The following is a 4,889-nucleotide window of genomic DNA, read 5'->3' as shown; positions in this document are numbered from 1 at the left end:
TAGTTTTGCAACAGATGTAGGGACACTGGTGGGGAACCACTGAGTTAAGAAACAGACTCTAGCTCAGTGATTCCAACTCTTTTACCTCCAGCTATTGCAAAACTACAATTCCCAGCATGTATGATCTGTCAGTGCATTCTGGGAGTTGTAGTTTTGGAACAGCTGGAGGCACATGAGTTGGAATCACTGAGCTATGAAACAGACTCTAGCTCAGTGTTTCCCAACCGGTGTGCCTACAGCTGTTGCAAAACTACAATTCCCAGCATACCCAGACTGTCAGGGATGCTGGGCGTGTAGTTCTGCAATGTCTGGCCTTTCAGATGTTGTAGAACTACAACTCCAAGCATGCCTGGACAGTCTGGGCATGGTAGAATTTGTAGTTATGCAACAACTGGGGAAGAAAAGTTTGGAGACCGCTAAGTAGTGGTCTCCATACTGTAACCCTCCAGATGTTGCAAAACTACAACTCCAAGCATGTCCAGACATGCTGGGAGTTGTAGTTCTGCAACATCTGAAGGGCCAGATATTGCAGAACTACATGCCCAGCATCCCCCACTGTCTGGCCATGCTGGGAATTGTAGTTTTGCAACAACTGTAGGCACACCGGTTGGGAAACACTGAGCTAGAGTCTGTTTCCTAACTCATAACAACAACTGAGCAAAGGTAATCACTGGAAAAAAAGTGCACACCACCAATAATATAGTGAAAAAATACAAGAAATCTTTATTTGTACACATATCAACAAAGCCATATGAAGAGAGACATTTAAAAACACTTAAAATAACCCATTATAGCGCATAGCACAACCCTGGAGAAGGGCCATGAACCCCCTCCCACAGGTAAGGGACCCAATCCACAATGAACACTCTGTACAATGAATGACAAAGAATAACACTATATCACAGCCACCTATCCTTCCCCTAAATAAGAAAGAAATTATAACAATAAAGACAGTGCTAAATAATACTTAGGCAAGAGACAGAGATGGACTTCCAATGTGTAGAGGGACGGGCTCACGCCAGAACCCCACGCGTTCCGTCGCAAAGCGACTTCCTCAGCATCCATCTCTGTCTCTTGCCTAAGTATTATTTAGCACTGTCTTTATTGTTATAATTTCTTTCTTATTTAGGGGCAGGATAGGTAATATAGTGTTATTCTTTGTCATTCATTGTACAGAGTGTTCATTGTGGACAGGGTCACTTACCTGTGGGAGGGGGTTCATGGCCCTTCTCCAGGGTTGTGCTATGCGCTATAATGAGCTATTTTAAGTGTTTTTAAATGTCTCTCTTCATATGGCTTTGTTGATATGTGTACAAATAAAGATTTCTTGTATTTTTTCACTATATTATTTGTGGTGTGCGCTTTTTTGTCAGTGATTACCTTTGCTCAGTTGTTGTAATGTATCCCTTTTTCACTGGAGCTGCACCCCCGAGTTTTATGCACATTTAGGTATAGTTGAGCCCCCCTTTACTAAATTGTTGTTTCCTAGCTCAGTGATTCCAACCCGTGTGCCTCCAGCTGTTTCAAAACTACAACTCCCAGAATGCACTGACAGACTGTGCATGCTGAAAGTTGTAGTTTTGCAACATCTGAAGGACCACAGTCCAAACTGTGGCCCTCCAGATGTTGGGAAAACTACAACTTCCAGCATGCCCAGACAGCCAAAGGCTGTCTAGTCATGCTGGGAGTTGTAGTTTTGCCACTTTTAGAAGGTCACAGTGAAGATCACTGGCGATCTTCACTGCAGCATCCTCCACCGCTGCACTTTCCGGTCGCACTCCTCCTGCTTACGCCGATGCCACCGCTGCTCCAGGAAGCCGCCGCCCATCCGGGTAAGCCGGCCATGCTACGCTGCTCACGTCCCCGTCCCCCGTCCCCCCCCCCCACTCTGCCCGGAATTCGATCGGTGGGCAGAGCAGGGGAAATGAACTCTAAACCCCCCCCCAACTGCCATTGGTGGTCGTACTGACCGACCAATGGCAGGGGATAGGAGGAGGTGGCAACACTGCCACCTCTCTCCTATCCTTTACGCCCTCCGTGCCCAACAGGTTAATAGTACAATACAAACTATGAACCTGCCCCTAGCGTCAATCAATGAGTCTTTCAAAGTAAAGGAATCTGTATTCCTTATTACGATGAGCATGCCCCTGGCTTTAGTGGTGTGGTGTGAGTGAACAACTTGTGGAAAGGCAGGGTGTTTCATGCTGTGTTAGTCTTTAGCTAGGAGATGAGTTTCCAGTGAGCATATCACATCGCACTTGAGCGATTATGCTTCCTTCCAAAAATGTGAGCGTTTATGTGGCGTGTTAAGACCATTAAAATTTATACTTGCAATTCTTATAACCACGACTGAATAAAAAACAAGTTTGATAATAAAGCTAAAAAAGCAATTAAGTGGTAAGGATGCGTGCCAGCACACGGAACCTCCAGAGCATTCAGGTGTAAAGCAACTGTAAAATAGAAACAAGGCATTTGCACAAATGGACATTAGCAATATGGAAAAATAAAAACATAACATAAAACACAACCAAAAGCAGTGACTCCTAGAAGAGGAGTTACCGTGCATGTGTGAGGCAATAATCCACACTGAGACTAAGGAGATGAGACCTACACAACAGGTTCCAAAACATGGACACCCTGGTAATTCTAGTAAAACAGAACTTCGCCAGGGTTTGTTGCCCGGCGGCTTTTCTTCTTTTGGTCCGCATGTTGAGGGAGTCCAGGGCGAGCAGCCAGGACATTTTGGCGGTAGTTTTTGTTATAAAGAGTCGCTATTTCGGGCACTGAGGGCGGAGCTTCTCTGCAATGCGGCCAGTCTCCTCAGCAGCCAGGCCACGCCCCCAAATAACTCAGTTAATCATTTTGCATTATTCAGCATGCATTAGCTATTATACACTTCAAGGAGTATAAGTCATTCATGCATGAATTCTAGAAAGCCCATATTATGTCCACATTGCATTTTTATTGAAAGACAAAAAAAAAATGTCATCAGAAATACATAGGCTCATATTTACCAATCTGCCTAAAAAAAGCCAAAACTGATTTTACCAATTGCAACCAATCACAGCTCAGCTTTGATTTTACCAGAAATTCCTAAGATAAGAATGTTTTTGTTAAATTGTACTTTTGCCACTGCAGACCTTCTCTGCTTTGTGTGGATTCAGCCATAGAATGTGATAACCAACACAAAAACTGCATTAAAAAGGTACAACACACAATTACACATGCATTTTTTAAGCAGAGAAAATGGCAAGAGAAGCCTAAGAGAGAAATATAGAACAAACTATTTTAAAAGCACATACTGCAACTACGGCATGCTGCATTTTGGAAAAACTGTCACTGACACAAAAAAGCACATTGAAGCTAGGAGTCCACTTGTTTTTTTTTTTGTTTTTTTTTCCTGTTTCTTTTTCACAGAAAAAAACACCAGAAAGAATGCCAGAAAAAACTCCAGTGCAATTTCCTGCATCTGATGTTTTTTCTGTTTTTTTTTCTGTAATTTTTGCATTTAAGTTGAAATTGCATTTTCGGCCCCTTTGGCATTTTTTTTTTTTTTTTTAAATGTGTTCGGTACCAAAAATAAAAAATAAAAATAAAAGAAAAATAAATAAAAAGGATGCAGTAGGGATGGGAAAAAATTTATTTAAGGAAATTTTTATTTTTTATAATGAGCTTTTTATTAATTTTTAATACAGTGTGTATGTGTGTTTCACTTTTTTTTCTCTATTTTTTTTTATGTTGGGAGCAGTAGTACCTGTACTTATAGACATATCCCCCGTGTCAATCCTGACACCCGATGCGATCGTCCATAATATAGCAGAAATGCGGAGCTGCTCTATACAGCGCTCGCATCTCTGCAATATACTCTGGCCAGTGATGTGAATAGAACATCACTCATTCATATTTTCCGACCAGAGTGGGGATTGGTTAGATGGTGGCAGCCAATCACAGCTCTAAGAGGGAAATATGAATGATTGATGTTCTGTTCATATCACTGGCTGGCCGGAGTATAGTGCAGAGATGCGGAGCGCAGGAGAAAGCTGCTCCGTATCTCTGCAATAGATAGGACGATCACAGCAGGTGTCAGCAGTGACACTTGCTGTGATCTGTCCTTAACTGCAGGTACTACTACTCCCAACATGGAGCACACTCTGCTCCATGTTGGGAGCTGTAGTACCTGCAGTTAAGGAAAGATCACAGCAGATGTCACTCCTGACACCCGCTGTGATCCTTCTGTATAATGTATAGATGCGGCCAGCCGCTCTTCTATGGTCCCCTGCACTGACGTATATATACACCTATTAATATTTACCACAGAGAGTTGTGATTTTCTGGAACCATCTGGCCAATCACAGCTCTCTGCGGGAATTATGAATAGGTGTATATATAAGGCAGTGCAGGGGACCATTAAAGAGCGGCCGGCTGCATCTATAAATTATACAGGAGGATCGCACCGGGCCTGGGGCGATCTGTTTATTAGTATAGGTACTACTACCTGGGAGTAGTAGTACCGCCTAAAAAATGGAGGAAAAAACACGCCCATACTATGTTTGTATTAATGTTGGCTATATTTTTAGTGCCCTGCCTGCCCACATAAATTGATCCCTGTTTAAAAATGAATACAAATGTTGTTATAAAAAAGATACATTTTGTTAAATACAATTTTTTCCATCACTACTGTAACTTTTTTATAATTTTTTTAATGGTACCCTATGAAATTTTATTAAAAAAGGTATCTCCATCACTTTTTTGGATCGCTAAAGTCCAAAAAAGAATAAAAATAGCAAAAATGGCAAAGTTGAAACCTACATGGCATTTTCTTGGTGTTTTTTTTACGCCCATAGACTTGTATGGGAAAATAACGCCACAATTTCAGGGGAAATAAGCGC

The sequence above is a fragment of the Hyla sarda genome, chromosome 2, assembly GCF_029499605.1.
Source record: "Hyla sarda isolate aHylSar1 chromosome 2, aHylSar1.hap1, whole genome shotgun sequence".
Taxonomy (NCBI): domain Eukaryota; kingdom Metazoa; phylum Chordata; class Amphibia; order Anura; family Hylidae; genus Hyla; species Hyla sarda.
The sequence above is the reverse complement of the archived record's forward strand: the minus strand, read 5'-3'. Positions refer to the sequence as shown.